This window comes from Anopheles funestus, chromosome 3RL, assembly GCF_943734845.2.
Source record: "Anopheles funestus chromosome 3RL, idAnoFuneDA-416_04, whole genome shotgun sequence".
NCBI lineage: Eukaryota > Metazoa > Arthropoda > Insecta > Diptera > Culicidae > Anopheles > Anopheles funestus.
In genome coordinates this window covers 22855715-22878491 of record NC_064599.1, presented here as the reverse complement: position 1 = coordinate 22878491, position 22777 = coordinate 22855715, and the positions used below count along the sequence as shown (strand labels likewise).

At 36.2% G+C, this 22777-nt stretch overlaps 1 protein-coding gene across 1 annotated transcript in view; it reads right to left on the bottom strand.

Annotated features, from left to right (window-relative positions):
* Positions 1-201: 201 nt before the first annotated feature.
* Positions 202-22777, bottom strand: part of LOC125771996 (uncharacterized) — a 439681-nt gene continuing 417105 nt past the window's right edge. The window contains exon 2 of the mRNA XM_049443268.1: positions 202-211. The gene's annotated coding sequence lies outside the window, so the exon portion shown is untranslated. The remainder of the gene's footprint in view (positions 212-22777) is intronic.

Below are 22777 nucleotides of genomic sequence, written 5' to 3'. Positions count from 1 at the left end.
ACATCGAAAATCTGTGTGTAAAACACACAAACACAGCTACACCACTACCATCAAACGAACAAACGCACGCATACACCTTTTCACTACGGTCGCAAACGGTGTTGCGTACGTTCGTGTGCATGTGTGTGAACGTGTTGCTGTGGCGAAGTTAAAACGCGACAGTGAGACTATGAGAACGCGTGAGTCGAGTGGGAGCGGGTGCTCCACTCCACTCTCACCAGCTCACTTCTCATCGTGCCAGCCGCACAGCCTGCTGAGCACACGAGAAACAATCAACCCGAATGCGGTAAGCGCGCGTGTGTACGGGAGCGAGATAGCACGGTAGCGGTGCGAGTGAAACAGCGCAACACTTTGCGCAGTTGCAGTAGAGCGTTATTGATCGCCGAGCCGAGGAGCTCTTGTGGAGCATCATTATTAATGAAAATTGCCGTAATAAAAGTTTTATGCTCGGCGTGGAGCATCATCAACATCAGCGGCAAACCGGAGACAGCCAGAGTGGTTTTTCGTGCAATGCGTTTTTGTTGAGACCCACGGAACGTCGCTGTTCCGGGTGTGCGGAGGTGTGGAAGGAATGCGGGACGGGATCTGTACTGTGGCCGTGTATCATCGCGGTTTGGTTTTCGGAATGAAGCGAAACCGTGCTGGAGCTTTATTTTGTGTGGGGCAGGAAAGGATACAAACGAGGGCACGCAGTACGAGATTCGCTTGAAATATTCTTCCTTGTGCGTCCTTCGTTTTCGTGTTGGATTGTCTTGCTTTTGGCCAACACTGATGGAATGACGCGAATAACCATTTTACGAGATCCTATCCCATCCAGCAGAATTTTCATTCCCTTTAAACTGGAACTCGAATGCTGATGGTTGAGGATGTTATTGTTACGGGACGGGTTTGAGCATATTTGTGTAGATCAATGATCAATCAATCAGTTGAATATCGGAATGATGTTGGGGGACGATGCTTTTAATTGATTGATGAATTCGTGCTAGAAATGGTTCCATAAATGCGCTATATTCTCTTGAAGAGTAAAGCAATTCTCGCTGCGGGCCACACATGGAATGGATTAAGAACAACCATCTAAACATCGCAACTAGTGCGAGATCTGGAGCAAACGAAGGTCTGATGCAGTAAAGAATAATATCGTTGGTTGTTTTAAATCATCTCATTATGTTCTTTTTACACCTTTGTGGTCCGTAAACTGCGATGCATTTTCCAATAAATGGGAAAATTTAAGTGTGATAAGTAACGTTTTTCTTTTTATTTAAGTAAGTCTTTAACCTTATGCATTGATGATTCTTTTTTTGGGTTGGAAATCCATCTTAGCTCGAAAAAGAAACAACCATTTTGTTGAAAATGGCGCTTCGTAGTATTTTTAAAATTTAACTTAATTTACGCTTTTTCTTCGAACTATAAGGAACAATTTTCCGAGTGTTATCAAGAAGATGGTTTAGTGGTGTAACTAGTAGAAGCTCGCGGTAGAACCTCTAATAAATCCCTTCCGGAGCCATATCGCTCGTACACAAGGCTGATTGTCCAGCTACGGGCGAATAAAGTCAAGAAAGAACAGAGTTACTCTCGAGACCTCTTGAGGTTGTAGTTCTACAAAAGATGAAGAAGAATTACATGTTCGATTGATTCAATCCACAGATTTTTGCTAAAATTTCATAGACCTGAAATCCCTGAATATCTTCTGAACAAGACTTCCAAAGATTTCTCTTTTAATGTTTGTGGTTCACATAGTTTTAGTAAGCCATTTTGTACAAAAAGTACTGAACTTAGAAGACGTTTACAATGAGAAATGCACAAAAAAGGGCACACGGAGAGATTAACGGTAAGTGAACAAAGCGGCCAAGGGGGGTCTTGTACTAGCAATTGTATAAAATCAGAACTATTTTCTCTTTCACAGCATAGTTTTCGCACTTAGGCCTGCACACAAGTTGAAGAGTTCATTTGCAGATTAAGTTTGGATAAGTCGTAAATTTAATCGAAATACAAAAATCAAGAATTTAAAAAAACAATTTTTAAGACAATTTTTCTAAATTGTTTTCCCAAAAGTATTGGGACAATACGAAAGTAAATTTAATTAAAGAAATTAATTAAAGAATCATTAAAAAAGCACTAAATAATAATTGCATTTCGTCCAAACCAAATAAATCGTCCAACTGTTTCTCTGTTCTCCATTTTGTGTTCCATTCTTTTTGGCTTATAGCTTATATGGTCTAATCAGAGCTACATGTTTTGTTTTTCCTTCGAAATTCATACACATTCACGGCATTGAACATAATTCAAACAGAAGACAAAAAATCGTGTTAACGTAACCCAACAAGGTTAAACCAAATGTTTGTACGTTTTTTATCATGTGACTTTTTGTTTTCTCTACAAAAAAAAACAAAAACAAAACCGCAAACAACACAACGTGTTATGCTTGGAGAATTTTGTGGGCACTTTGACAGGCTGTGGTTTAGGTTTTTTTGTGTTTTTTGTGAGTTGTTTTTCTTCTTTCGACAAAAAAATAAACCTGGAAGTTCAGCTTTGCCCATTCGCAGCGTGAAAGAAACTTGCGGTTTTTCACGGGTGCGATCAGCGAACCGTTACGGATGGAACTGTTCAGCATTACGGTAATGAGCCGCACGGAGCCGCATAAGCATAGACACTTGCCACAGCAAGATGAGAATCTTTGCGCTTTCAGAACCAAACAAACGGGAAGAACATCTCGACATGGACAGTTAGTCAAGTGGAACAGGCTAAGTTGATCTATTATATCGAAGATGTGTAGCTACGATGTCGATAATGTATCGTTGAATAACGTTAAATGTTAAACGTTTTCATGTGATACGTGCTCAGTAATTTGAATGATTCAAATCACTTATGCTCGTGAACTATTTTAGCTTCCCAAAGACATTTTAAAGATGTAGACAGACTGGTTTGTTTTTATATTAATGTTATTATTGATGCACTAATTTGTACTACAAGTTATGCAACGCTCGATCATTTAAATAAGAACGTTGGACTGTTGGTATTTTGGGGACAACATTAAAAAGATGAAGTTTAAAGCATTGCCTTTTATTTCCCAAATATTTTACAGCTAAAACTTTATAAGTTTTTTTTTATTCAAATAGAAAGGCCTGACAAAACTTTTTAAGTTGGTCAATATAAATTTAGCACTTTGAGTTGAATAGTAACAGATTCAATAGATTAATGTATCACTAAATCGTGCAAACAAACAAAATAAACGCTACATTATAGACTACAACATAAACACTGAACTGAATTACCAAAATTGGCTATTTAATCGCGTTCATAGTTTAGTTGATGAAAGTTTCTTACGTTTGCTTTTGTTCTTTTTTTTTAGATAAAAAAATGATAAGAGTTTAAAAGTACACCTTCTTCTTATTCTCGGCTTAACGACCTCGAAGGTCTTGTCGACCATTTCTGGCTTACCAGGCTTATTTTTAACACGTCCTTGCTACGGCGACTCCGTCCTCCGGATGGCTCAGATGGAATTAGAAACCCGGTCCTGTCGTGGGGAACCCGTTTATCACATGCACCATTGGGCCGCCCACAAGTACATATTATCGACACTAATTTAACAAAATATGGCTTCATTTTATTTTAAATTCATTAAAATTTCATTTAATATCGTTGCTTTGTTACAAGTCAATCTTACATACTCTATAAAATGTTTATTTTTCCGGTGGTGCACTTTACGGCCTTCCTTGTGGGGCATGAGTAAGGCATCCTCAGCCATCGTATCCTTCCGGCTTTGAGAATCGTCGGGATATCTGCACCGCCAAACAGCTCAGCCAGTTTGTGGTTCATTCTCCACGCGAACTACTCGCACACACCACCGAAAATGGTCCTTAGCTCCTGTCGTTCGAAAATGGCGAGTGCGTTGGCGTCCTCCGTTAGCATAGTCCAGGACTCGTACCCGTAGAGGACTATTGGATGTAGTAGAGTGCGGTTTTTTGAAGCTTGGAGTTTGTGGAGTTCGTAGTAGGTTTTTCAGTTAGGTAGTTCAACCACGATTCCCCTGAATAATGAGCCTTCGGATTTCGCTGCTCATGCTGTTGTCCGAAGTTACGATCGTACTAAGGTAGCAGAACTCCTCTACCACCTCGAGATCCTGGCCGTCGAGTGATAGTCTGCTTCCGAGGTGGGTTCTATAATTCATCGCTATAATTGATTAACTTTATTTTGTAATGAATAAAAACGCCATTATCTGAAGACAGTTTTCATCTTCAATTTGAAATACTTCTTCCAAATATTAAAGAAAAATTGGAAGCAGTATAAGCGATAGCACTGATAGTATTCTGTTTTGGTAACCAACGATTCAAGTTGATTTCCTGTGACAAAATATATTCTCATTTCTTTGAAGTTTTACATCACAAGCCCAATAATATATTTCTGTTCTCATTGCTTACTTTTATATAATTTCTCTGTTGAACTTGCTTACCATGCCAAAAATTCTTTTTGATTACAGTATAAAAAATACGTCCGAAGATTGCGATGAAAACGGTTTTAATTTTTTCATTTTTTATGTTTCTAGTGTCTTCTAGCCACTTCTTCATTGTTCTGTTGTGCACAACAATTCTTCGTCAAATAAAAATACGAACTATAAGAACGCATATTTGAAAATGTATTCAAAGCATATGAAGGAATATAGTAGAATAATATTGAAGGTTTCATCCTAAAAACGGTAGAAACCATTTGAGTCTAGTATTAATTCATGAATGTTACGTTCCACGCGTAAAGCTTTTATTTTATTTTCTTGCACTGAAGACCTACAAAGAAGAGTTATTGATTTATTCGTGGTTATTCACTTCGATGTCTTCATTTTTCCAATAAGAGAATTGTAGTTTTATGATAGCTCGAGTGTACATAATTATTTCATTTGCAACGTAACGTTACGGTACGAGTTGGGATCTGTAGTCATTATTGAATAAAATATTGTGAATAAAAGAACAGCCTTTTTGATTCACTATGTTGGTAAACTCCATCATTAGCATTGGAATGATATAAATTTTGTAAATAAAGTAATAAAAACAAGGCTGATAACCGTGATTGATTGTGATAATTGTACAAATTCAGCTTCAGAGGCTGACAATACGGCCAAAACCGAAATCATTAATTATAAATAAATAATAAAAACAAGGCCGATAATAACAGCCTTGTAAGATATGATAAGATATGATCACATGCTTGATAACATATAAGAAAAATAAATCAAATGTGAGGAGTGAAAATTTGGCTATTCGAATGTTATAAATTAATACAATAAATTTGAAAACACCTACAGTACTTTATTAAGGTAAATACCTCGAATGATATCTTTGCATTCTAACGTTTCTATGCCCCAGTTAAAACCAATTTATGTAAATCTTTCTCATAGTCTAGTTGTAGATTGGCTGACAACTCCACTTCTTCCCCCATGACAGCTTCATTTCAATCACTCCAGGGAAGCCGCAGCCAGCCAGCGGCATATCTTCAATGATATCGTGACAATTGCGAATGATATTCTGACTGCCATTCGATGACACTTTTCGCACGGTTTCAGTTTCAAATCGGCTTCGCCGACCGAAATTGAAGAAAAGACGCGATCCGATATCGAGTCGACAGGCTTCCCCGAGCTGCCTTGGTAGACGGAAGACGCACAGATGCAGCTCGGATTGCAACCCGGGCCTTGTCTGATGCTGTCGTCGTTCTTGCTGGCTGTGGCTGCCCCCAAAAATGTGTATCCGACCCCCTTTGCTTCGATCATCGGTTTGGTTGGTTGGTGCAAGTGCAACCGGAACAGCAAGACACAAACGTTGCCATCTACTTTAGGGGGCAGGGGCGGGATGTCGTTCGGCGAGAGTGGTAAAGCGCAAGTGACAAGAAAATCAGGTTTGTGCTCGAGTGCTCGCGATGCAACGCGATGCATCGCTGGTGGAGTTTGTTGGGCGTTTTGCACAAAAAGGGAGGCGACACACGAATGGTGAGGGCCGACGACACACGAGCTCTGCATTGGCATTACATAAAAGTGACATCAATTATAGCAATCAAACTGTCTCGTGGTGTCTGGCAGCTGTTTGAAGAACTTTTGCCCCAGAGGTGGACTGTTCGGTGGAGCCCAACCGACTGCATCACCAAAGGGGGTGTTTTGCACGTACGATGCAAATCTGTCGCGATGCAGGTCGAATGCAGCCATCCGGACGTAGTCGGGTGGGTGAGATTTTTTATCCTTTTTTTTGTTTGCCTACACTTCCTCCGTCCGTAAAACCATCAGCTTCAGATTGAGATGTTCATTATTGGGAATCATTGGGTACCATCGGCGCACCGAACGAGTCGTCGTCGTGTTGAGTGGCGCGTTGGATTTGCTATTACTGGATAGCAGCGATTGGGACGCTTGTACTGTGCACAGGCACCGGAGAGACAATAAAGTGTGGGATTTGTAAACGCATCGAGGCCACGTCGTAAAACGTTGAAGGCGGCGACGATGACGACGGCCAACGACGGCGAGAATCAATTGGACTTGCACTTTATGCGGTTTGGCGCTGTGCAGGCGGACAGCGACAGGCGAACGGCGATTTGTGCAATTAATTGCAGTCCTCATTTACATTAAATCATCAAGAGTCGATAAATTGTTGCTAATGTAGAGCACATGAAGATAAAATACTTTTCAAATGACTGTCAACAGGTTGTAAAAGGTGGCTATTGTCGTACTAACTGTATCTAAAAAATCGTGTCTTTCGAGTAAGTACAGATTCCTTAATAAAAATAAACGAAAAGGAATAAATGCTGAATATTCACTACTTTTCCGCCAGCTGCATTTCCGGTAGGTCTATATTTAGTTGCATATGTTTCCAATCTTTGTATTTGCCACCACTAGTACAGCAATTATGTCTGGACCGTGCGTTATCCAAAGGGCCAAAGCGAAAGTTGGTTTCAACATATGGTTTCGCTAACGTTATTACTTTAACGAGAAAACTCTACTTACTATTGCATTCTTCATGAAATGCTATGAAAGAATGAAAACTGAAATGATACAGAAGGTACGAAGAAACTACTGAATATTGCTTAAAGTACAGTTTGAAAGAGATTGTGGATCTCTTTATTTAAGGTAAGATTTTAATTCAGAACGTATGAAGGCTTTGGATATTTTTTTACATTTTCTAGAAGCTAGAAGCTTTGGAGAAAAAAATAAAAAAAAATTTTGATTGAATAATAAAGTTAACTTTATTAAAGATTAACTTAAAATTTTCATCTCATGTTCTTTACATTGATTACTAGTGCAAGTCATGATTTTTTTTAGACGGGCTTGTTTTTGTTTTAAAACCAAAGTATTATTTGGTTTTAAATAAAATATTTCCATAACAAATGCGGTTTTTCATTGTTAAATGTTCGCCATTTTCTCATTGATTGATATTTTTATTTTTTTTAGTTCTAATTATGTTTATTAAAAACCGGCTTTTTGTGCAGCGGATAATTATTTTTGCATGATATTATTAAGGTATGGTTTTTGAGTGTTCCACATTGGCGGTTTCTTATACAGCGCTTCGAAGGAAATTCTATTATAATGACCAACTTTTTATGTTTTTGCGATCATTTTTTCTTAACACACTTGCGCGTGTTTGTACTTTCTTGTAAAAATACTAGCAATGCTGTGAATGAGTTTGTTATCCCACTAAAAAGCTCCCTTGGCTTTTTAAACAACAATTCGCAAAACGCAAAGAATTAGACAATAATTTAAATATACTTGGCTCTTGTTATTTCTACTTACTACTTAGCGATTTTTACTACTTACTACTTTTTACTACTTAGCTTTATTTGATCATATAACTGTAGTAAAAGTTGGCGTGTCTTACATAGTTTCAAATTATATGATTTCTATTTGAATATCTATTTGAGTTATTGATGCTTGTGCTATTTATGTTTGTTAGATGAATTACATCCAAATCGGAATATTTCAGTTTTGTAAAATGGAGCCGACGTCAGAGCAGAGAAGAAGGTAAATCATACTTGTTGCTTCAGGACTTTTTAATTAACCAACCGAATGGAGGATTTATCATACTTTTCAGACATGTTTAAAAAATGACAAAGACGTTTTCTTTCTTTCGAAAAGTTGCACGTCATAAATGTGTTTAATTAATGGTTATAAGTGTATAATGAAACAATGCGGCTAAAATTCATAACCATTAAACATAAATAAGAAGTGTATAATGAAAAATAATATATGAAACATCAGCAAAGACTCTCATTTGCAAAAAAGTTTAACCATTACTTTACTCCCTTTATCGTAAATGGCTGATCTCGATTACGAGACAAGCGCAACGGAAACCTATGTTGATGAAATGTTTTGCAGGAAGAAATTTATATTTAAATTACACGTATGGTACTTGCAGCCTTACCGTAAAATTTTAAGTAACTTTTTAAAGTTGTGTTACCTATGTTACAATCATACTAAACAATATTTTTCTAAGATACCGACATAATAATGCTGCTTCAATAGCCAATTTTTCATTTCGCCAAATCAGTAGCTAATTTTGTTATTGGTTTATATGATGAAGTCTTATGCGTTCTGATGTCCGCGTCAAAATATTGATTTTAAACATTTCTTTGGTTACAATTTTGAAGCAAATTCGCAGAAATGCCATAGAATTCATATATCAGATTTCGATAAAGTCCGAATTAGAGGATTTTTTATAAATGAGTAAAATTTTACGCATGTTAGATAAATTTAGTATTAAGCCTCAACAACAGTTCAATTTCAAAGGATACCCTTCTATAAATATCGACATAAAAATGGCGTACGTATGTTTTTCTGCAAAGGGAAACAAATTCAAATTCTTTGTCATGAACTAACTTACTTATCTTACATTTAGTATTAGTATAGTGATGGCCTATACGAATTATGATAACGTTGTGAATGTTCATTTATTTTACATAAGAAATGTTCAAAATGTATTAAAAATCTAATCAATTCATTAACTATGTCTTCTTTTAATAATTTTGATTTGGAATTTCTAACACATTGCTGGGCGATTGATCATTAAAAATATAAAATAATCTGCATTACAGAGGTACAAATTTTTATTACATAAAAATAATTTGATCCGTAAAAGGAACGGCTTTTTCCAATGTATTCTTGTTTGTGAAACTTTACTTACAAAACAGTTAGTAAAAATGAGCAGAAACATTTCTTCAGCAAAAATATAAAAAAGGGCGCGAGAAGTAATATAATCCCTCGTTCTTCTTACGAAAATGTTTATCCATTTTCCAAACCACAGCTATACTGTTACTCGTGTTGGTGTTGGAAGTAGTTTAAATATTTTTTCTACATCAAAATGGACTTTCCACTCCATATAAGTTTGCTTGCCCACTAAAGCTTTTCCCGAACGGATGTGGCAAATAAATACTTAGACCAAAATCAAGATGGTGACCATTTCTTTCTTTCAACTGGATACAGTAGAATTGGTTGCAATCCGATTATGCTTCGAATGTCTTCATTCAACAACGTTAAGATCAATAGTTTGATGCCGAAGTATTCGATGGTTGATGGAGATTTCGTGTCAAGTGTAATTTAGCCTTGTTCCCTGCCCAGCGCTAGCAATTAAAGCCCTGCATGAGGCGAGGGCATGAGGGAATAAAGTGTTTACAGTGTGCTTTTATGGTAAAAGAAGAAAAGCCGAAAAAAAACGTTGTCCTGCTGAGACAGTAAATGAACGAAATTGGAAATGGTTTTTGGACGATAGTATTGATTCGATTGCTGACGTAATTAAGCGCCTGGGAAAAGGCGATTAACTGTCTTTGAGGGGGGTTTAATATGTTTGATAGGGGATCCATGTTGAGGATAAAATTGAAAACATGGTTTAATTTAAATTCTTTATATTTATATATTCTTGAAATGTAACTAATTGTAATTCTCTTTTACTATATAAAATTTAAAATATAATTATGAAACATTGAGGATGTGAGGTGAATATTTTAAGATAATTCCTTAAATATGTGTCATCCCCAGTTGTAAAATACAAAAAAATACTTTTACCCGGCAGAATTACAAATTGAAATTAAACTTATCGAAAACTTTAGGATGTTTAAATCTTCTGGCATAGACACAAATTTTGAGTAAAGTTAGTCAAACAAACCCTCTACAAACTTCTTGCGTGTGAGGCACAAAAAGACCAGAGCATTGCGTAAATAACATCGACCCGCAATTGGAGTTTGAAGAGAAAACAGACCCGATTCCACTACGAAACCACCGTCCCGAAGTGTTCGCCCGTCCACTTGCAGACATGTTCAAAATTGGCTTCGGTTCGTTCCATTTCGGGCGCTTCAGCACTATTGCGTACCCTGCCGGCGGGAAAATCATTCTACGTTGGAATTCTGTTAATTAATTTCACTCCATTCCACCCTTCAAACCTCAGTTGCTTCACCATGCTGCTGTGTCTATGTTGGTAAGTTCCAACGTCTGATGACGATGTGCCCAACTACCACGACGAACGAATGTTGATGATGATGATGGTGCGGACGCCTATGTATCGAGCATTCCGTCTTTTTTATGTAGCGTACATGTGTATGTGACCCCACTTCACCTTTTGCCATCTCACCCTCTCTCTGTTCCCTTTGACAGAGGGAAGCATTCCCACAGCATAATGCCGGTGGTTCGTCTCACAGCCAAGACAACTACGGGACGGTTTTCGTTCCGTTGCGTACCTACGATGGGAAAATGTATGGGCCGACTGTAAGGAAAAGCTATGCTTTAGTATTTTATGCTGAGTAGGCTGGGGTTTTTTTTCTACCTTGTTTGCTATATCGGCCTACCTTCTATCAAACCGTGCAGCATAGCTGCCTTGGATTGAAGCAGTTGTACTATGCTTTGTGTTGAATTAAATTCCCCTTTTATGTGTGAGTGCACATTGCGTAGCATTAGATACGAACCACCAACACACATGGACGCACGGGCCCGAGCATACCCGTAGTACGGAAATATGCTGTTATGCTAAGCTAACATAGGAAGCGGTACGAAAAACCGGGCAAAAGACGCAAAAAAACAGACACACACACACAGCAAAGCAAAGCATATTAATTCCACACAGGCACTGTGCTGTTTTGCACCGAATGCCACAGGGTGCGGCGAAATAACCACTGCCACATGAAACGGAACCGTGTGGATAGCGATGGAATTAATAAAAAAAATCGAACACAATTCAACAAAAGTACATAGCGGAAAGTGGCACGAAACGAACATAATGCGGAAGAGGGGGGAGGGGACGATTATGTTTAGAGCTGAAAGATTTTGCGCTGAATAGCGGGAGAAAAAAAGGAAACCAACGTATACCGTGGTCGGGAGTCGTTGTGCCGAAAAGTACGAGGAACCTCAAAACGGAAGCAACCGGCGTAAAAAGATGAAATGCCGTGTATCTTGGCTTTCGGGAGCTCAATTGCTTTCGGATACCGGCGGATCGGAACTGTCCGGGAGAACCATTAAAGATTGGATGAAGAAATAAGTATTCGGTGCCGAATGACATTACTACAAATTTAAGCTGTTGTGATATTAAAGTAAGACTGTTGTTTGTTTGTTGAAGTTAAAAAACTTAAAATTAAAAATTCCGAACATTGTGGGGACGCAGGTGATCTGTTCTATTGCACGTTTTTGCTTAAAAGAACTAAATATTTGTCCAGGAATAAAATTTATTATAATTTTTTTTTATTCACATTATTCACAAAAATACTGAATGGCTCATAAAGTTGCTTAAGCAACTTGCATCAATTTTTAAACTACCTATATGGAACATTCTCAACAATTGGTCAGGTTTAACACTTGAACTACCGGACTGGTAATTTATATTGAAAGACTTCTTTTTTATCACATTTATTGTTGGGGTTGAACAATTTTGAAGTAGTTGATTCATTACTTTTACAACATTTTTCTTCGTTACGAAGACCAAGCAGCGTTATCATATAAACTAGTCCTTCTAAATTGGTATGAAGTGGGGTTGAACTTCTTTTTATTCGATCACGATCGGAGAACCTAACTCGTATTTCGTATTTTTAATCATTTTGAAGATTTCATGTCTATTCCAAGAAAGAAATCTTTCAATTATATTAAATGTTGTTAAAGTCTGCACTGTTTTACTTTGCTCTAATTTAGAGGTTTTACCATTTTTGACATTCAGATGTTAACCATCAAAAAACGAGGCTACGGGTAATATCATAACAATCTTTATCAAAGCCAGTTTTCAGTTGCCTTAACTTGTAATTATCTCAATGGTTAAAGTTGTGGAATTATCTGATACTAAAAACAAAACCAATATACCAACAAATATCAAAGTTTCAATCCCAAAAGTTAACTCGTCTCAATACAAAAAAGAATTTAAGACGTATTTTCCTCCATTTAAACGTGTTTCAAATCTAGTGCATCTAAAAATGAATAAAGTCACGATTTTCATTACGTGACTTGTAAAGATTTTGTCCATTTTAGTTTATAAATTCTTGTTAGAAAGGCAAAATATTGAAAAATTTACATGCCGGAAAATCATTTCCCTAATTCAAACGAACGCCATTTTGTTATAAATATAACGTTTTTTAAAGTTCAGCTTTTGAACTAACAGTTTTAAATGTTTTCTTCCATATTATTTTTACATTTTACGAAGCAATGAAAATTGTTAAAGAAACACCAGTGGATACCGCGAAATAGTTTTCCCAGCGCCCTAAAGAACAAGCTTTAAAACTACAATATTCCAGTCTTTGGCATCTTTTTCTTCTGTTGTAGTTTAGAATGTGTGTACTTTTCTCGTGACAATACTGGCAATCCATGAAGTTTGCAAATTGCTCTTTTTTAACAAATGACACAAACGACCTCTTTTCGTGCATACGAGTGTATTTCTCCTCTTCGTCTACGTCGTCTTATTTTGGAACGCATTATCCATTTTGTTTTGAAAAGGTGTTGACAGCAACAAATTAGTCTGCTTTCGCTGTTCAGTTGGTTATAAACGATTATTAAAATGTGTAGTAATTGTTGAATTTTCCACATTACTGTTGAGTTCACAGGTCTATTCCTTTATGTAAGACAGTAGCATACTTTTTGTAAACGGAGTTCGATATATTGATTTATTCTATCTATATGTTACTATATGAAAATCTGGCACTGATGCCTCAGAGTATGTTCCCTGTTCTTATTTTTCAACATTCCGTAATGGTAAATGTTTCCGTAATATAATTTTAATGTCCCCACTTAAAAGAAGCTAAACAGATAATCATTATAACAGAATAAGATTCGGTTCTTTTATACAAAAACAAATATGCGAGTGAAAAATATTTTTTTCAGACAGCAAGTTTGTCTACTTTAGCTATAATATCTTAATTTCCTTTCGTATATCTGTAACTCTTTAGTCAAAGCGCAAGCTGCTCATATAAAATTGCAAATGAAATTCCTAGCAACGATAAAATCTCAATTATTCCAATGCGAAACATTTCCCCTGGGGTGGGAACGAAAACTGGCAAAAACCCTTTTGTCTGTATTTTCGAATATTCGTCGCATGGTGTGGCCTTGCGGAGCAGCATCCTTTTGCATCTCGGTCCCCATTATAATCAATTCAGCTTCAGCAAACCCACACTAAGTATGCAACTTTACGTGTATTTGTGTGGTAGTGTTTGTTCAGTATTTTCAGGCAAATTCTTCTGCCTTCTGTGCTGTAGTTACATATTTTTCCTTCTTAATATTACGAGCCAATAAAGAAGTGTAGGAAAGGATAATGGATATACGCATGGCACTACACACTAGTAAAATGACTTTGAATGTTTTACTTTATATTTAAATGGAGAAAGTTGCCGCTTTATTGTATTAAAATAAATGTAAAAAGATAATTATTTTCAGCTTATTTGTTCAATATTTCTTTGGAAATAGATCTTTCGAGAACAATTTTTAGTACACAAGCTTTTAATGCTTCTTATTCATATAATATTCGTTAAGCTCTTCTCTTTTCTCAATCATTTATCAGAGTGAAATAATTGTGTCTGGTTGCATAATTTTCCCTGGAGCCTTATATCGTCCAGCATTTACTTCAACTAGCAGAAGCATGGCGGTATAAACAAGGGCCAAAAATTGAAACGCTCCAGCAACACAGCATCCTCACGAAAAGGCTTTCGTTGCCATTAATTGTGTCTCCCATAGCAATCAAAAAGACCCCGAATCCAACGTTCACACCGAAATCACCTCTCTTGTCCACCGGTCTGCAAGGCATCCGATGGCTAAAGTGCCAGTGATGCCATCTTCTTAATGTATATTCACTTCCCGCCAAACATTCCCCGGGATATGGGAAGATAAAAACACACACATGAGAAACAAAAACAACCAAACGAACAAATAAGAACCAACCGATACAGAACACAAAGCGAAACGTTGAACACACGCAACTTGAATCTCCCCCAAAAAAAAGAAGTAAAAAAAGGAGAAAAAAAGAAAAACCAAATCTCACGCTGCACAGTCTGCCCCGAAAAAAAAACAACCGTGGAACAAAACGGAATGAAACCAATATCGTGAGGTTGAAGCGTACGAGAACAAAAAACAAACAAAACCTAAACAAAAATAAAACGAAATGAACCAAAACACAACGCACGGTTTGAACGCGGCCGAAAGGAATGGCAAGGAACGAATCTCGTCCGAGAAGTTAATACGGCCCATCTAAATGCGCATACATTTTCCTCTAATCCAATTGGTTTTTTCGGTTGACGGGTTGCGTCCAACCCGGAACAGGGGGAAACAAGGAAGGAGGTGGACGTGCGGTTAGGGAAGGGCATCGTTTGCACCGGTATGGTTGGTTTCTTAACCGTACGTTTAAAAGGGATGGTTGTTTGTGGGATGAAAATGTTTTTCGAACCCCTTCATATTAAGGGTACGGCCCCAATCTTATCAACACTCTGGAGTTGGTGCCGGTTTGAGGAAGGAGAATGAAGAATAAATAGAATTCATATTCGGTTAGTATCATTTAACTGTAGGCAAGAGTTGGCAAAGTTGGTTGACAACCTGTAACAACAACTCAAATTTTGTTGGAACATCGCTGTTAGAAAGTTTGTGATTAGGAAGCATAAAATACTAAATACTACCAAAAAGCATAATTCCCAAGAACGTTTTAAAATAGAAGCCAACTTGCCATGGAAACTTATGCATCAAGTTAAGTTATTAAGTTAACTTATGCATGGGGCTGAGAAGAACGAAACTCTCGTGAAGATAATTTAACATTTATATAACAAACATATCGTGATTTTAAGAATTTCGAGAGGCTGATTAGCCAGATCAGTTCAGTTCTTGATTTAAGCGAATTTGAAATACAAATCTCCGAAAAGTCCACAAAATATCTTGCACGTATCTCACTTTAATGCCTTAGTCTTCTTCAATCTATTCATTCTTACTTCTTTTCCATACTTTTTTAATTAAGCTAAAAAAACCAAAACATTTAACATTATCATCACCAAAGTTGACAAAAGTTGTGTGTTTTCTGTAAGGAGAACTTTTCGAAAATTTGCATTGAATTACTGAAATATGTAAAAATGGTTGAAGACATTGAAGTTTCGTATCTGCAATTAGTGAAGTACTTCACAAACATGTGTGAAGTTAAAAGGTGGAACATATCATCATTAACAGAGTTATGGCTATTTATTTGGTAATTGAAGAGCTTTTATATTTTTCATAATTAGGGGCTTCATTAATCTTTGACCAAAAGCATTTCCTATAATAACACATTGTGCAACATTCTAGAAAAGACAAACAAAAAGACATGTAAACCAATCTATGTCAGGCGAATTGAATATAGTATTTGGTTTTTATACGTTTTCTCAATGTAATGCTTTATAATAGAATTTTGCTTATAAGGATCACAGTCTAATGCACGTGATATATGTATTTGAATATGCAAACCTTTTTTCTTGAGGTGTCAAGAAGGTTTATTCTTTAAATTTGTTTTCGCCTCCGTTATTCATAAATCGTTTTATGATAACAAATATTAGGCATATCGAAAGAGAACGTTCCACACTCCACAATTGTGGGGAAGTTTGTTCTGAGTAAGAAATTACCCAAAATCAATGTAGTTTTTATTTTCTTGTACAGTAAATTACTAAATTTTACCTCACGAAATTAACGTTTGATTTATTGTTGCGTCCCGCTCGATCTTTATGAACAAAAAAAAAGTCTCAATAATATCTGTCGTATGAAATCTGGGTAATCTTTTGGGGTCAATAAAAATTGCTGTGTTGACATAGAGTTAGATAATTGTAAATGCACACGTAATGATTAGTTGTGCGTTTACAAAATGGTCTGATCTTTTTTTGTATACAAGGGGTGAATCCATCTTTTGTATGAACAGATAAAAATTTGATAACGTTATCAGTTTATTTGTAACAACCATTGCGTTAAATGTAGCCAACCGTTACGTGACTGTTTTCGACGCTTCTTTCTACGCGCTCTAGAGTGTAAAAATTGTACATCATATGGAACTTTGACCCCTCCGTATAAAACTGATTTGACATTTATCATATCCTCCCACTTCTCGAGAATGGGCAGAGCATTCAAAAAAGGGCTAATATTGGTGCATCGACATCAAATATAACCATAAAATGCAGCTGAAGATAAAGATCAAGAGTAAAATGACCTCATAATAGGGGCGGCAAAATTAAAGCGAACGACCCAAAAAGTTGAAAACATATCTTGGCGAGATAAAGTTTGTTATGCAAAGGTGTCAGTCGTGGCCGGCCACATCAGAGTATTGAAGGAGTGGCTGAAGTTGTTTGTTAAAAAATCCAATTTGTTTAAAGATAAACATTTTACAATGGCCCCTCAGTTTTTGGTTTTTGAACATACATCGAACTGAAACACGGGACTGCAGATCACGAAAAAAATGAACTAATGATAAAATGAATGATATCGTTGGTCTTTGCTACAGTTCGATAAACATCAACACATTTTTGTTTGTTAGTTTAAATCATTTATTTATTTTACCAAATACGTGTGCTGTTTTAAATTAATTCAATTATCAAATTCAATTAATATCTTTATAACTCAATACCTAACCCTCCCTTCAATCATTATCGACTGATTTAGTGTCCCCAAAATTAAATAAAGAAAAGGAAATTCACAACCCATTCATTGAACTGTCGGGCCATATCCCAACACATAACTGTGATGGGAAGATTGTTTAAAGTCTTTTTAAAATTACTCTCAAAACTAACAATGAATAAAGTACTGAGTGGCTGACAAATCTAGGATAAGTTAATCAGCTTTTTAATCAAAATGAAGGATGAAGATGGAGGATTATTTAAATGGTTTAATAAAATAAAGGATTTAAGGAAAAGTGTGTGATTTTTTATAGTTATTTTAACTAAAGCATAATAGTATCAACAATTCTACTTTTACTTAACTTAAAGTAAAAGTTTTTATTTTTCGGAGCACTTAATCAATCAATCGAAGTGTTTTCTTAAGAACCAATAGAGTTTTTCGAACAGAAATGTTTTTGTGAACTAGCACAGTTTGATAGACATTTTCTTTCACCTTGGAAGAAAGGAGTATCATTTGTTTGTAGCTCTAAATCCCGATTACCCTTAAAATATATTCAAGAATTTCGAAAACAACTTCCAAAATTAAAATCAAACATTTACAAACTGTTGTTAGACACACAAATAATGTAAATCACACATTTAAAAGGCAGTTGATGAACTCTTCGATGATACACGGATCTACAGAGTAAGTTAGTTGATTTATTTACCCTTATTATGTTTATAGTCCAGCTGCTGTAAGCTCAATGAATTTTAAATAATAAATAAAGAAAGGCTTCAAAAGAGTTGAAGTTTTAAGGCTTACCATACGAACGCATACGAAGTAACGAACATGGGAAAGATACAGTTTGCTAAGTCCGCTTAATTCGACAACTTAGAAATTAACTTTTTTCTGTTACACTAAATTACAGTAATACCAAAAATTTGTGCTCTACAGCTACGCTTTTCATTCCATTCCATTTTAAACAAGTTGATTTTGAAGAAGTTTACCTATTCTAGAGCAATCTTTCCAATAAACACTTAAGCAAGTTGAGGCTTTAAATTGTTGCTGAAATATGATAACGTTTGTTCATGCTGGCAGCAAATAAATTTATTATTTGTATTTGTAAAACTCGTCCCTAATATTGGCTTTCTAATTCACGTTTTAACTACCTCATTGCTTAACTTTACTAATTTACTAAGTGAACAACTTTATTTTTAAACACCCAAAAAGTATTACATAAATATGAATTCTATTTTTTTGCTACACGATTTGGCAACAAACATATCGCCCCGTCCCCAATTCACACCATCATTGGCAAACCGTGCCCGGGAGAAACCTTGCCCTCCCGTACGGTTTTGCGCTATAAATACGCACTTACAAATCAGTGCAAATCGCCGAAGGTTTTGTGTCGAGGTAATGTTAAACTTCCACACCACCGCTACGCGCTACCCTGGCTCCTGGAGGACGCCGTAAGTTCCTGCGGTGGTTTCTGCGGGAGTGTTTTGCATGGTAGCGTGGGTCACCGTACGGTCTCGTCATCGTTGCGGAGCTGCAAAACGTTGCCTTCGTCGTCACTCATCGCTAATTGGTTGCCCAACGTGATCGCACTTGCGCATATGCGATTGACTCGTTCGACGACCTGAGGAAACGAAGACGGTTTTTCGTAATACAACCCGGATGAAATCATATTTCAAATCGTGGACAGCTATTGGAAAGTTTGCTTTTATTTTACTTATGCTAAAAATTCCTATTTTCAACTGCATAACGACACAAGTATTGCTAAATTTTGTTTTTAAGCTATTTTAAAAAAGTTTACTTTGTGAACAATTTTTTTTACAATTTCAATTATGAAAAGCAGCACTGCTAGTATAGAAAAAAATATTTTAAAACGATTTATGTTTTTTCTAAAATTAATATCAAGCTGCAAAAACTTTTTTTTTGTAAAAAGTATTTAAATGAAATTTAATAACATAACATTGTTCAGGTACTGCAATTCTTATGTTTTTGGTGTCAATTCAAAAAAATAAAAAAGAATAATAATTAAAAAATACAACATGAAAACAGTAAAAAGAGAAAAACAATAGTTATTCAGATAACAATAAATTTAGGTTAACGAACCAGAATAGCATTAACTAAAAAACAAAAGAAAAAGCTAAATTATAGCAGAAAAACATAACGTTTTACTAAACCATATAGGTCGATTAAACTATTTTGCACGCTTGAGTGCTTATCGGCAATTTCAGCAAATGAAAGAAAGAAAAAAAATGCCATCAATTCGTTCAGAGCGATGCACAATCGAATCGAGTGAATCCCGCACAATGGATGGAGGCTGTAATTCGGAACACGCTAATGTGGCCCATCTCCACACACACACACACACACACATACGGACGGATTCCCCATCTCCCTCCCACCCATTCCGCAGACAGGATCCACGGTCTGGTACGGATGAGTTGTGCTGGAGGTTTGTTTCTTTTTGCGCAACATTAACTACCGACTGATTACTGCAATTAGAGCCTGTCCGCCCGTGCACAAGCCTCTTCGGCACGATAATGCAGCACACGAGGGAAACGAGGGAAATTTATCATTTCTGTCCCTCGGTCGTGTAGTTGTTAATTATGCTAAAACGTTAAACATGCACGCGGTGTTGCAGTGTGCCGCTGCTGCCATTGCTGGTTCGTCTGGGAGATTGGGGCATTTGCAGGCCGATGTGTCTGTTTCGAAGAATTTACTCCATTGCTACGCTCATGGTAATGCATTCTACCCGGTTCTATCGTACTTGTTTTGGAGTTCGAGGTTTTTTTTGCACGTGAAATGGTGTCAAAAATTAGCGATGGTATAACATTACCAAGCGAATTTCATGTCACCGTGTTGAAAAAGTTGATTCATGCTACATTTGCAGCTATTTAATATAAAATAATCTGTGATCTTATGTCGTTGCATCTCTTGTGTTTATTAATTTTTATTTTATTCTTATGTGAGTCTTATCAGTTTGATGTGTTGTTTTGTCTATTAAAACTCTTTGTTGTAATTGGTAATTAATTAAATATTTAAAGTAATTAAAAACTCTTTGTTGTAGGTGCTTACGATTTTCTCGCTTGTTGGCCGAACCTACACGGAACTGTAACAAAATTAATAACACACAGGTTTTTAACAGACAAAACAGAACACCCTATGTTAACATGTCTGCCTAGCTTTTTGGGCTTTGATATTGTCTTGAAAGATGACTGTTTCTTTAACGGCTGTTCTCTCTCTCTCTCTCTTGTTGGCTTTAACGACCTTACAGGTCACGCCGGCCATTTCTGGCTTACTAGACTTATTTTTACCACGTAGCCGGATAGTCAGTCCTTGCTAACTATCCCAATAACGGCTGTTATTGGGCACAGTAAGATAACAAAAAATTATTTACGAATATAACACCACAGATAATAAAGGATGGATACAATTCAAAGGATTAGATCATTATCCCTTGCGAAGCGAAAGATAAGCCTTATGTACTCCAAGTCGCTGCAAGCCAAGACATCTCTGATAGATGTATCTGGTAGTCTGCTGTAGTGATTGATAAATCCTAAATTTTCCCGGAATTGGATTAATCCGACTCCGAAACATTCCGGAGTCCACCACTGTTCAGGGTGAGGGGTTGGAAAAGCAATTTAAGAGGTTATAAAACAGTTCATCTAACTGCGATTAATAATTTACTTGGTAAAGCTAAGCAAACGGTATTTGTACAATGTAATTATAAAGCCATCTTATATCGCTTAACAAGGGGGTCTATTTTTTTTTGCTCGGTTAGAACGGCCTAGAAGAGTTAAGATCAATTATGCATCAATAATCCGTAATATTGAACATGCTACAAATATATCCTTGGACAATTTTCGTGTTTTTATCGTGTGCGTGTATTAATAAAATGCACTAGGTGATAAGTGTAATGTAACACATTGGTCCGTTCTGTCATGTTTAATTTAGCAATGGCGTATAGAAAAAAAAATTTACGTTATGAGGTCTCTTATCTAGTCACCCATGTCTCGGCAAACGATAGAATCATACTCTAGAATGAACCTAACAAAGACGACAAAGTCTTTGGTCATTTAAAAAGTTGCTCCAGTGTTTTGTTATTGACTAATTATCCTGCTACCCGTAAATGTTCCCCAAGGAAAGTCGACAGTAGCAGGCCAATTTGCCAATTTTGTGTTTCAATAATTTCGAAAAACGCGTAACCAACATCATATTATGCTTCACAACACAAACCTTTAAAATATTCCCAATACATGTAGTGGGCTAAAATTGTATTGGGAAAATATTCCCAATACACAAAGTGTATTATCTAATATTACCAAAAGGTATCTATGAGCAAAATTCAATGCTTTGGACAGGTTTTGGTTTTGATGTTGTTTTGTATATCAAAACAGGAAGTGAAATAATTAAACTCAAAGGCTCCACATTTAAGCATAAGGAATTCATTTTGAATTTTTTCGTACTCCCTGTTTTAACTAGTTACAGCGGGGCTGCCCAGAGATGTACTTGTATAAAGGCGCCGGTTCCACGCGATAGGACTGAGTATCAAATCCCATCCACTACAAATATCATCAGCTACGTGGTAAAATATATTTAGTAAGCCAAAAATGACCGGCATGACCTCAGAGGTCGTTACGCCAAGAAAAGAGGAGTTTTAGCTTGTTTACAACATTCAAATGTTACAAATTGTAAACATATCTTTATCAGAATCCATGCAAACTTAAGCTGTAAATTTTTAACATAAAATCCCGCCACCTACCAATACTTATCACAATGGTAACATTTTATCGAACTTATCATGTAAATATGTCCTATTTTAGTCCTGTTTTATTCGCTTCCGTCGACAGCAACGATGAGCCTGAATAGTATGTATTTTGATTATAGTCCCCATGTTATGTTTTCCATTTTGGTACAGGTACAGTGTATGTTTCACTTTAATCAGAAACCACCTAGGTAATGTTGGAGTCGTTTTTCTATATCGGAATGATTGTACTAACTTACTTATCAGCAACTACAACCGTCTCGTGGTCTTGGATTGCTACATAAGTTCTCTAGACTACTCACGATCGCCGTCATCGGTGACACCGTCTGTTTAAATTGTAGTGCCACAAAAATATGCTGGAAACAGTATCTTCAATCCATTTTACCACGTTGCTCTCTATTTTTTTCAAATAAAATAAATTTATGTGTTGTGTACAGATAGAACGAGTTGTTTTTTTAATTGAACAAAATATATTGATGAAGAATGAACAATTTTTTTTATTTTGTTTGTTTAATATATTGCTACATAGGACAATCTTTCAAAAATCGTCTACTTCATTTAAATGCTCAAGAAAGGCAGATTGTGATTTCATATCACATTATGGTGAAATATGCTGGAGGGGAGGTGATAAGCTGCTATCAAATAATGCTCCCTTGAAAAAGAGATACACTATCAGCATTTTTGAAAAAGTCGGATATTTGTTATAAAGTTAACTCAAAAGTCAAGGTTAAATATACCACTCGCAAAAATTTCAAATTAATTTATCAACAAATAGCGAAGAAACAGCCGAAAGAGTAAGCTAATGGCATTACATTGCAAAAAGTATAAGTAAAAATTTTCAACACGTTTGCTCAAAGCAGTAACAAAACTTTTAAGATTCAAAAAAAATGAATAAATGGAAATTGTGGTAATATATTCTTTTCACAATATATTATTATGACATACGGTTCGGTCGTCTTGCAACGAATAAAAGCTATTCAATAGTGCTTGACAAA